The sequence below is a fragment of the Micropterus salmoides genome, unplaced genomic scaffold (assembly GCF_014851395.1).
Source record: "Micropterus salmoides isolate LMB-PRFRI ecotype aquatic unplaced genomic scaffold, ASM1485139v1 Ms_hic_scaffold_15, whole genome shotgun sequence".
Classification (NCBI taxonomy): domain Eukaryota; kingdom Metazoa; phylum Chordata; class Actinopteri; order Centrarchiformes; family Centrarchidae; genus Micropterus; species Micropterus salmoides.
In genome coordinates, this window is record NW_024040596.1 from 33384062 (window position 1) to 33396910 (window position 12849).

Genomic DNA, 12849 nt, shown 5'->3' on the forward strand with positions numbered 1-12849 from the left:
AGCAGGCCCTATCTCCACACTTTTCAGCAAAGTCGGAGGTAGGAGCTGTGAATGACTGCTGACGGCGTTGCAGTAGAACAGATTTAAATAGGAACATGTCTTTACATATACAGCAAGTTTGACAGGACTGAAGTTAATGACATACAAATAAGACAGATGTGCAATAAATAGTAAGTTACTATAGCTTTCACTACTGTTCATTCCGGGGGCAGCCATCTTGGATTTTGCGTTGGTGAGGTTCTCCTGACTCAGAAATTCGAACTTTCCATGTCAAATGGAATACACCATAGGTCCTGTCCCTCTCCAGGGCTGTGGGAATTTGCAGAAAGAATTTTTGCAAGGGCTTTTAAGGAGGGGGGCCTTAAAGAGACAAGAGCTAAAATGGAGTGCTCAGAGTGAATAGAGGTGCTAAAGCAATGGACAGTATGAGAAAATGAATGTTTGAACATTAAAGCATGTAAACAGTTTCCAGTAGAAACCAAAAATAAAAGTAAAAGCTTGAAAATTTATATAATATAAGACTTAAATTAACGGGCCATTAAATAATTTTCAAAGGTATCAAGATAGTTTATATTGTATAATTTCTCATTATACCTTGTGTTGTATAATGATAAATGAAAGTTTGTAGTCCCTTCATGCTACACACATAGAACTTAACAGACAATTAAATGTGTATTAGAATATGTAAAATATACATATACACATCTTCCCCCACATAGGACATTAAAGGTGGAGTAAGCTAACCTGCAGAGATGACGAGACGATCAAAGAGCCAGCAGACCAGCTGAGACAGCGATACTCACAACTCTCTTGCTGCCATAGCTAACTGTCACAGCCAGTGCTGTGACTCTGGGTCTGTTCCATGTTTTCTCTTTGTGTATGTGTTAGGTGACGGAGCTACACACCGGTTACCAATCAATTATTCATAACCACATATGGGAGAGTACCTCCAGCCATTTTGTCTCCAATGTTCTTGTGAAACATGTTTTTGATGATGGCTTGCACTCTGAGTAATTCCTGTGTTTCTCCTGTGTCTCAGAACGGTCGGTTACGTTGTAACCTTGGTTCTCTGAGTGGAGAGACTATCTCTCCACCGTTACATATTCCATATGTATGGGGAACTCTTTAAGACACCCCGTGAGGAGACTAACCAAGCCCATATAGTAACAAACTATTTACAAATGTACACTATTTATACACCAACCAGGTCAAGGCCACGCAAGTCGCAAAGGCCAAGCCTGAGAGGCAGAGGGGCTACTGGGGAGTCGGCAAGATGCAAGACTGCCCCAAGGAATGCGTGGAGGCCACTCAGGGCAGCCCGCAAGACGCAAGGCTGACCACGGAGATGACCCCACAGCCCAAGGCTTTAGTCATTCACTGACGAGATACGCCCAGCAGTCGTTCACCAAAGGAGGGGTTGGCTGCCACATTCAGATGGTAGAATCTGGTGAAAGTGGACTGAGACGACCATGTTGCTGCTGCACATATAGCCACAAGGGAGGCTCCCCGCCACAAGGCCCATGAGGTAGCAATGCCACGGGTCGAGTGCGCTCGTGCCCCGGGCGGGATAGGCACCCCCGAAAACCCATACGCCTGCTTAATAGCGTCCACATCCCAGTGGGACAGCCTCAATTTTGACAGAGGCCTGCCCTGGCTCCTGGACTCAAAGCAAATGAAGAGCTGGTCCGTCTGCCTGAGGGCTCGAGTGCGCTCTGACAGGGCACAACAGCAGAGCCACTGCAGATCAGCTGACCCAAGGGGCTCAAAGGGGGGTTGCTGAAGAGCCCCGAGGACCACGTCCAAATCCTAAAGAGGGACTGAAGGTCTGGTCTTACGAACCGCCAGCCTCTGAGAGCGTCTGAGAAACCGGGAAATAAGGGTGTCAGTCCTGCTCATTCAGTGTGGAAGCATCAACACGAACTGCCTTAAATGCCGCCACCATCCCTCGCAGGGTTACGGCTGACTTCCCTGCCTCCAGCTGGGTCTGCAGGAACGACAGGAGGTCCTGTGCTCTCGCAGAGTAGGGATCCACCTGTCTAGTTCCGCACCACTTGGCAAACACCCCCCAGCGGTAAGGGTAGGCCTTACCGCTGCCTGCGACAGCAGGTCCCTCCTCCCTGCGACAGCAGGTCCCTCCTGTGCAGGAGTTCCCACGGCGTCCCATCTAAGAGTGGCAGGATCGCTGAGAACCATGTCATGTGAGGCCAAAGAGGAACCACCAGAATCAGCCTCACTCTTCGGAGAAGAGGCTGGAGGAGAGTGAAGGGAGGAAAGGCGTAAAGGAGACCTTGGGGCCACGGGTGGGCCAGAGAGTCCCAGCCCAGAGGTGGATTGTCGTTCTTCAGGGAGAAGAAGAGGTGACAATGCGCCGATTCTCTGCACGCAAACTGAGTGAAGCCTCCACTCCCCTGGGTGAGGTCCCCCTCTCGACATAATGTCCGCTGCTGAGTTCAGCGGCCCTGGTACATGCACCGCTCCGTATTACTTCCGTGTTTACAATTAGCTCTGAGAGGCTAATAGCTTGGCGTGCTAGCACAGCTATGCCTCTGTTCTTTTATCACTTGTTTGAGATGTCAGGTGTCAGCCGACAGTGCCGGCATGCACGCAGACTATAGTCTTCCCTGAGTGCGTGAGCCGAAAGCGCCGGCAATATGCTTGAGGGAGTTGGCGTCTTCCTTTCATCCGAGGCAGCGTGGAGATGCCGGATCGGCAGGAAAACAGAAGTGTCTGTTAGCCAACTTGATGTCTGCGCTCAGCACGGACAACACAGGGTGCGTCAGCTCACAAGACAGACAGCTACTGTTTTGGAACAAGGGAAACAGCAATCCAAGGAGGCTTAAGTTTATGGAGATTTCTAACGTTGGATGATGAGCTTCTTTATCGTCCAACATACCAGTAAGCCATATTCTGTTTTTTGTAAGGTGTCATTTAAGATTAAACGCTGGATCATCAGAAGGTGTCATTTGTCAAGGTGGAAATGGTGCATACAATCTCCTAGCGAAAGGAATGTACTTTTGGGCAGTCCCATATATGTATGAAAGTCCCATGTGATGATTGTGAGGCCCAAGCGGTGTCTCAATCTATCACATGCAAAAATTATTACAGTAGCTAATCAGAGCAGAGATCCAACAAAATCATCTTGTCATCTAGTGAAATGACATGTCAGATAATGATAACACTCAGTCACTTGTTGCTGTGTTGCATTTTGAGGGCTTAAAAAAGGTGACCCAAAACCCACAGTAGTATGGACTAGAGCATTAGTTTTGTAGGTTTGATGTTTCAGCCTATCAGTGCCCCAGCAGATATATGATGGTGACATTATGCTGAAACCATACCGAGTGCCTCATGATGCTCAATTAGTTCTTTTAAATACAAGTAGAGAGAATCAAAGAAAGGCAGCAGGGGGACTGGAGAATGAGAGAGGGAAACAGATCCTGCAGCTGTGCACTGGCCTCGCTCTGAAATAAGCAAATCCCACTCACTGAGCCTGCAGCTGACGTCCACTAGCATTTACAGCTGTCTGTCGTTCATTTAAATTTTATTTATATAGCGCCAAATCACAACAACAGTTATCTCAGAGCGCTTTTCATAAAAGAGCAGGTCTAGACCGTACTCTGTGATGATATTTACAGAAACGCAACAGTTCCCAGTTGTCGTCTGGTTGTTTCTGTGCTGATCACCTCAGCAGACTGTAGCAGCTATCCGAACTCTTTGGACTCCACATATCTTTATCTGACTTGTGTAGTCCTCTATCTGCCTCTTGTCCTCATGGCTCCTTCTCTCTCGTTCATAAATCCACCTCTTTCTACTGAAACAGAAAAGGTCTCTTCCAGCTCCCATAGCGACCAAAGTGATGAGAGGATGGAGATCTGTGTGGGCACTACTCTGTTGCCTTAGCGACCAGGTATCCAGGCAATTGGCATGCTTGTGTGAAGTGGCTGTGCGTCAGATCTGAAACTACTACTACAGTACAGCCAGATAGGGAGAGTGGGATGAAAACCTGAGATAATTTTTCCACAATTTTTCACGAGACTTTTATGTTGTTCATTTGAAGTTTGCAGGTTTGTTTTCAAGATGGCAGGATTTAGAAATTATAGTTTAAATCAAAACAGGGAATTTTAATTTGAATTGACCACAACACCGGGAAAGTGGAACAAGTGGAAATATATCTTCTAATCTAATATTTTGAATTCAGTTCATTTTTAATTTAATTGTTTTTTTCAGTAATAATAATAATCTTTTTTTGCTTGTGGAACATATTTTTCTTTTAGGAAATACAAATACAACATTCCACAAAACAGACATTTCAGAAAACAACAGTTCACAAAGCATGACATTTCACATTTTACAAAACACCACATTGTATTGTGTGAGATGTTTTTGTGACCCTCAGGGCCACTGTAAAAACTAAAGCAAATGAAGAAAACACACATGCATTTTGTTCATTGTTATTTATGAAATAAACTGCTACCTTTCTTGAACAAACTCTGTGGTTTTATTCTTCGTGCTAGCTTTATCGTGGCCAGCCTAAGGCACACCTTTGCAATCCCAATGCTGTCTGCTCAGCATCCTGATATGCCACACATGTGAGGTGGATTATCTCGGCAAAGGAGAATTGCTTACTAACAGATTTTGACAGATTTGTGATTTGTGAATATGAGAGAAATAGGCCTTTGTGTACATGTGTAGGTTTCCTTTTACATAAATAAAAACACTTCCCCAATAAACAACATGAAATATTTCTGGGCTGGGATAAGCCCCCAATTGTCTGTGTAGTGACCATCCTATACTTTAGCTGCTATTGGTTGCTAATTGGTAATTGTTTTGAACGTGTACTCAGAAAAACAATGTCCAGTCTTTTCCAATAGTTTGCAGTTTAAGGCGTTTAATTCCTGCATCCTTACAGCGTCCACTTCAAATAATACTATGTCATAAATAAAGTAAAGACATAAAGTAAAATAAAAAACATAATCTGAGCACAGTTAAAAACTGTTTGCTCCTATACTTCAATTTATAACACCTGTCTGCATCAATACAGGAACTTTAAATTACCTGAGGCCAGCATCAGCCTTAACAACACAATGCAATATCATGCCCCCTGTGGCTTGATAACCCATATGGCTCATACACTCCGTTTCTACAGTGAAGCTGTGGAACCGCTCCAGGCCAAACACAAATCCCAGGCATTCTTTTTCTATTTGAGCATATCTACATTCATTCTCTGTCATGGATCTGGATGCGTAGGCCACTGGTTTCCAGCTAGTAAAATTACTGCACCAATTCCATTCTATGAGGCATCTGTCGACACTCCAGCTGTGTCTCAATTCATGGACAGCATCCTTCGAAGGCTGCATTTGAAGACCGAATACGTCACAGTCGATGCGACTAGGCTGTCCCATTTCAACATCCCCTTCTTTTCGTCCGTTTGGAGGATCCAACAGCTGGATCCTTCGCAGCACCAGGTATCCCGACATTCATTGCACGCCGGTTGATTGTCCCAGCGTAAATAATGGTATGAATAAATAAATATGATCCTCTTCTTCAGGTCATAGAATGCCAGCACAGGTGCAGTTGTCAGAGTTAGATCAGAGTCAGAGAGCCGTAGATTACTTCAATCGTTGAGAAAGCTTAATTGTTACTCCAATCATTGTCCTTTGATTTACAAGACCTCAGTCTATAAGAAGAATAAAACAAGAGCGCAAATCCCCGATCAATAAGAAAATCACTCACACATATGATTGTCACCTCTCTGTGATTGCCATCTGTTTTGTTTTTTCACACATAGCCCGACCAGATTCACTAACTACGGCGTCTGTTCTTAGCATCATTTAGTTCACCTCTACCTGATAACATTAATGTATAGTATAGACTAAAGTATAGGAAGGGATAAAACAACATCGGATCTACATAGCCACGCTTTTATCTCAAGTCTGCGACAGCTGTGTGTAACTCTGGGCCAAAGTCTTTTTTCCGGTTTTATCCTGTGACACCTGAGCGTCAGACATTAGCATGTGATTTAAGATGAGATAGATGTCATCTTATTTACTATCCTAATAGGAGACAATTTTAAGTAGCTTTTTTCTCCTTTCTATGTAAGTCGCCATGTTACTTCAATAAAATAAATGCTCTTTTTCTCCTCTCTGGCAACAAGTCAGGTTATTGCAATTGCTGTCCTTAAGAGCCTCACAAGAACGAAAAGAATAGCATAAAATAATCACTCACGCATTTGAAACAGTTTGCTACTGAAAAAGTTTAATTGTCATTATTATTTACTATAAGACAGTTTAATCACAGTTAAGAAAAAGCATACATAAAGCCACACTGAATCTCGTCACCCCACCCTCCTTCATCTATGGGACGGGCGCAAAACCGCCCTTTACTTAATACCGAAAGTATCAAAACTTTTCAAATGATCTTATGAACCATTAACAACTCATATATAAATGGTTTGTCATTAAAATAATACTTCATTTATAAATAGTGAAGCGATCATGTATAAAGTATGAAAATACAATTATTAAGCACATTATAGATGAGCTTATTAATAAAGAAAACAACATGTATAACTATGTTTGTAAATTACTTACAAATGTATATTAAAATAAGAACAATGATTTATAAAAAATAAATTAAAAATGTACTAATACTTAACATATGGTTCACAGTGTGTAGTTATTATAAAGTGCTACCAATAATAATAATAACAACTTATAATAACAGAACAACAAAAGGATGCATGGGAAATGGGGTCACAGAAACACCACTAACTAATTATGCTCCTAGTACAACATGCTAAATGCATGTATAGTGCCTTTCTGACCACGCAAAGCGCTTTTACACTACACTCACATTTATGCTCAAGCAGAAACTAACATTCACACACATTCTGCAGGAGCCAGGGATTGAACCACCGACCTTCCGATTAACGGCCAACCCGCTCTACCTACTGAGCCACAGCCGCCCACTTATGCACAGGAAACAGGAAGGTGTTATGTCACATCATAATCCTCAACAGACTGATGCAGTTTCACTTGTGGATATCCCTTGGATATTCAGCTTCCTGTAAGTTTGGCCTGGACCGTGTAAAAGTCAATTAAAGAGCAACACACTATAATTATCTGACTTTAGACTGTATTAGTCAGTCATCATCTCCTGCCCGCTGCCCTGTCCCAGCTATGGAGACGTCAAGTACAGCCATGTCCATCATCTTCAGACATGGCTCAAGGCATACTGCTTACTCAGCATTCCGTTTACATACAATTTTGTTCTTCTTCAACCACCCATACCTGTTCTGTCGTACATCAAATTTTTTACAGATCACGTCTCCTCCCTATGAACATGGTTAAAATCTTCTACCACACATAAAAAAAACGGATAGTAATTATAAACCATAGACCCAGACCCTGTAATTTTCCTGTAACAGACAGGAATCTAAACAATGTATTACCAGTTTAAAGTTCAACTATCTATCAAGGCCATGCACCTTGAAAAATAAAATTTGCTTTATTAATTGTCAGGATGAATAAGTTTTTGTTATAATACCCATAACCTGGACTTCACTCTACTGAATGAGACTTGGCTGGATAGAAATGGATTATTGATACTGCAACTCCTAACAAAGTCCATCCAAACCACTAGATCTGATAAGAGAAGCAGTGGAATGCTGTCTTCTCTGATCGCTGCAAAGAAACCACCCCTCTTTTTTTACATCTTTTGAACACCTTGCTGTATCTGAATGTGAAATTGTATTAGATCAAAAGACCTTTATCTTTAATCACAGCCTTACTAGGAAAAATGTAATGATTGCAAAACGATCACTGATTAAATGTTCCTGTGGGTAATTACTGTAACAGCTGGCCTGTTGACACCTACATTATAAACACAACATGATGGCAGGAAAGTACAGCAAACCTGGCTTTCATGCCACCTTTAATGATCATATTTTATAGTTGGCTTTCATCTTGAGAGAATTGACACATCTATACCGAGTGCCAAGATGTCATCAGACAAGCCGGTAAACTGCAGTGGCAGTAAGCAGGTCGGCAGACTCAGAAGAAGACACACACATACATCTTCACAGTTAATAAAACACTGGGAATCTGGGAATCTGGAAACTGGAAAGGGTTCAACTGAAGAGGAAAGAACATTGCTGCATGACTCCGGGGTGAATATTGTGTAAGCGTGAAGATGACAATATATTCCTTTCTGCTCTACTCCTCTTCTCTCTAAAATGTGGTTAATTTTCAGTAGATTCTAATAACAACACAGGGTTGGCAGACTCTGGAGGTGGGTTAGGAGACCACATAACTTGAGCGGCTTCAATTTATTTAATCACAGGCTCATAAACAGTAGAGAAACAAGTTCAGACAACATGCATTTAAAGCATGCAGTTATCTTTATACTAATGTACACTAATCAGTGTACTGTACAGTACTTAAAAATGATATATTTTCTCTGTTGTTTTAAAAGTTAAGATTAACAAAATAGTTCTGTTGATAAAACATAGTAATCTATTGAATCTCATCTTGGAAGCACACTTCACAGACAGGAATGAAGACATAGAATGACAATGTCTAAATATTGGGTGGATTGCCATGACAACTCATACAGACATTTGTGGTCTCCTAATAACTACATCCCTGACTATTCCTCTAATGCCACCCAACCTTATGTTTAAGGTACCTGTATAACGCCCTACTATTCTTCCGATTACTCAAAGTGTTTTACGCTCATTCACACGCATTCATACACTGATGGCAGAGGCTAGCATGCAAGGTGCCAACTGCTCATCAGACACAAAAAGTAATCATTCAAATATACTCACAATTTAGAGTTCAATATCTTGCCCAAGGACACTTCGACATGCAAACCGGGGGAACCAGCGTTCACACCACCGAACTTCTGATTAGTGGGCAACCCACTCTACCTCTTGAGCCACAACTACTAAGTTTAAAACCAATTACCTGTACTTTTTCATTAGCAAATGTTAGTATGCTAACAAACAAAACAGAACATTAGCATTCAGCTCAAAGCACTGCTGTGTCAAAGGACACCCTCAGAGAGTGGCTAGCATGGCTGTACACTCTTAGTTTTGACATCATCATCAGACAAAATAAGTAGTTAGGGTACTGTATCGTTTCTGCATGTTTCTGGCTCTGGAGCTGTGGGGTCTGGATCTGTGGTTGCAGGCTTCCTGCTGCCCCCATGTTCCTGCTAGACACACACTGCAACAATTATTATTAGTCCTATTATTACTATTATTATTATTATTATTATTATTATTATATTGTTTAATGTTAGCATTATTACAACTATTAATCATTTTCATTGATGTCTGTACTACTACCACCTTTACAGTTCTTTTGCTTTTCTTTGTTATATTAGCCTTGTATTAGGCTGCTTCTCTCTCTCACTGTCTCAGTTCAGTGTGCTTTAGTGTTTCATTTAAACAATGTTGCCAAAGCAGTAGGCCCTACATTTGAATAAGACATAACCAGTGTTGGGCAGTAATAATATTACTTTTCCCAGTAACTAGTAGTGTAACTAATTACTTTTCTAAAACAGTAATATTATTAGTTACTAATCCAAGTAACACTGTGTTACTTGTTACTGAACGCAGCATCCTTGACGTGAAAGCGGGACTGTGCAGCAGGTCAGCGGCACCTGACTTTGTTGTTCATGTCCACTGTTAGCCAAAAACTAAAGGAAGAAAGGAGAACGAGGGAGAGAGGCGTTCTTTCCACAGCTGTAAGTATCACCATTATTGTGTCACAGCCTAAGATGCAAAGAACATTGTCGTCTATTGTAAACTCTGTGCGACCAGCAAAAACGCTTTCAACCACAAACAATTCTACATCTGATTTATTGAAGCAGCACAGCAACGTGAAACTTACAGAAAGAAACTCCAGCAGCTACTGTCATTGATGCTTGGACTCGTAGGGAGAGAGTGGCGTTAACTACTGAATACTGCTCTTATAATAGGCTACAAGTGCAGAAAAAACGCTGTTCAAAAGTTGTGATTTACTTGCTTTATTTTTTTATTTCAGCTGGTAACGTTAAGAAACATTAGGCCTAGGCTATATGCTTTGTAAAAAACACACTCCTTGCTGCTGTTATGAATAGGCCTATGATATTATTTAAAATGTAGGGAGAGACTGCTTTGTTTGGGGGTGTTATAGGGTCTATCTGTTCTAGTTTACTTTACACCAGATTTTAATTGGAATACTTATATTATAGAGTTTCTGTTCAATTGTATCAAGAGCTCTACGAGCTTTTTCTTTTAGTGCATTCACCAGGGGCAGACTGGGACAAAAATTCAGCCCTGGCACTGTAGCCACACCAGACCACATGACCACGCGTCCTCACTCACACACACATTCCTTTACATTTGTGTACAGATGGTGAGGTAATATAAGCAGTAGGCCTACCGTATGTAACAGATTTGTAACATTTAATTTATGTGACTGGCAAACAATGCTTAATAATTTTTTAGGAGCTCATGTTTATAACAAATAAATACATACAAATAAAACAATGGCTGTCCATCTGAGCATGTTGTAGAGTCTGTGTGCTCTCTGTTTGTCTGCTGCTTAATTTTGACTGAATGTCCCAATTTAAGTAACCTAATCGAGTTTGTCAGCCTACCAGGCCGGCTGTTTTACAATAAAAATGAGCTAAAGTGATGAAGTGATGAAGTCTAAAGTTTAGATAAGGCAACTAATGTTGTAGCCTACTTGATGAGACACTACAGGTAAGAAGTGAATACAGTAAAGTTTTTGTCTCTAATAATGTGATCACGATCATGATATGTAAATTAGACGTTAACTAATTAAAATGTGCTAATTTGCACACATTTGCAGGTGAATATGATAAACAAAATAACTAAAGCATGTCACCACAGAACTTCTTCAGTTAATGACTTAAATCAAGACTCTATTCCCCTGAAATTTTATGTTCAAATATGCAAATTAGATTGTTTTAGTTCATTTAGAAGAAATCTACAGATGCAAACCGACGAAGGGTAGTTGCTTAAAACAAACTCCATCTAAATGTGTATTTCAGTAATTTTCTTTCCATTAGAGTAAAAGAAGACATGGAAGCAAAACAGACCAAAATCAGAAAATTGACCACAATCTGAAAAAGTGTCCTGCCTTAAACAGTAACTTTATATTTCTGATCATAGGCTGAAACTATGTCCCTCTCCTTGGTGCAGTTATTTATTCTAAATATATACTAGTAGCAAAAAAAACTGCTGTTGCCTGCTCCTGTGATAAACCTAGTGAATGCTAAAGAAACCATGGTCTCTCTGTGAACTGATTATTTTGTAAGAAAATGTTGAGTATTAGGGTGAGTGTATGGGAATTAAAATAAATTGGTAAGGAAGTCAGAGTTGTGTTAATATATTTAACGTGTTGTTTAAAAAAATAATTAATTAATATTTATGAGAAGTGCCCTTTTTTCACTTGAGCCCCTGCCCACCAAAGTATCTGGCTAATTTGTTTACGTAGATGTTAAACAGCATGGAAGTCAAATTACAGCCTTGGCGAACTCCTCTCCTCTGGGTAAAAAAATAAGTGATTGTTATCAATTTCAATGCTGCACTTGTTATCTGTGTACATGGATTTGATTGTGTCATATACCTTTCCTCCTATACCACTATGAAGGATTCTATAATAGAGTCCATTGTGCCAAATTGAATCAAATGCCTTTTTACAGTCAGCTAAACAATATTTTTTTTCCATTTTTTGTTTGATGTACATGTTTTTCAATGAGTGTGTGCAGGTAAATTTCCATAAAGAGTCTCCTCTGATCCTATCATTAAGAAAGTACAGAGTTGAGGATTGACAGAGGTGTAGTAGCTACCTCCCACTACTGTTTGTGACACTTTCAAGGTTGTTTCTGTGAGTGATGATTGATTAGATGTACACGGGTCTGGCCAAACATGACATTACATTGTGGGACTACAATATCAAGTTCAATACCAGTTCTTGCATTCAGGTCCCCACATAGATCAGAAATCTCTCTCTCTCTCTCTCTCTCTGTCAGGGTCGACCTCTAATCAGAAGGTCAGTGTTTCAATCCCTGGCTCCCCCAGTCCACATGTCAAAGTGTTCTTGGGCAACATACTGACCCACAAATTACTCCTGAAGGTTGTACCATCCGTATGTGTGTGTGTGTGTGTGTGTGTGTGCATGTGCATTTCCATAAATCATGACCAGTTTCCCTCTCCCGCTTTTCCAGTACCAGCTCAACTCGCCTCGACTCAGTTTGGCCCTGCTCCGTTTTCCATTGCAGGTAGTACCCAGAGATAGTACCCCTCAGCTGGACGTCATAGCGACGCCACACACAACTGCCGCGACGTAATTTTCAATGCGACACACAGCTTTCTCTTGATTTAACTTAAAACTTTTCCACATTATTTAGAATGTAAAGACAGATAAGCGGTATGAAAAGCTTCCAGCTGTGTTTTCCTCTGCCTCTTTCCCCGCAGCCACTTGCTGAGCTCCTCAACTCCGAAAATATTCAAGCACATTTTTGTTCCGCCATCACTTCTCGTAAAACTGTCAATATTGGAAATCTACACAGCTGATTTCTCACCTCAAAACTTCTCAGAAGTGGATTTAATGATGAAATTCCATACGAAAACTGTAAAATATAAACCTTTCTGTTGCTGGCCTCTGTCTGGTGCAGCAATGATGATGCAGTGAATAGTGAATATTCTCTCTGACCAATCAGCATTCTGTCGTGTTTTCACATTACATTTTAGTTTCCCTCAGCTTGCTTGGAACCTCGATGGAGGTGATACGAAATAAAGTACCTGTTAGCAGGTACAGGTACAACATTTACACA

General features: G+C 41.0%; 1 protein-coding gene across 6 annotated transcripts in view; it reads right to left on the reverse strand.

Moving 5' to 3' along the window:
- The window catches only part of pde9a (phosphodiesterase 9A), a 123207-nt gene that overhangs the window by 27119 nt on the left and 83239 nt on the right, over positions 1 to 12849 (reverse strand). The window lies entirely within an intron of this gene.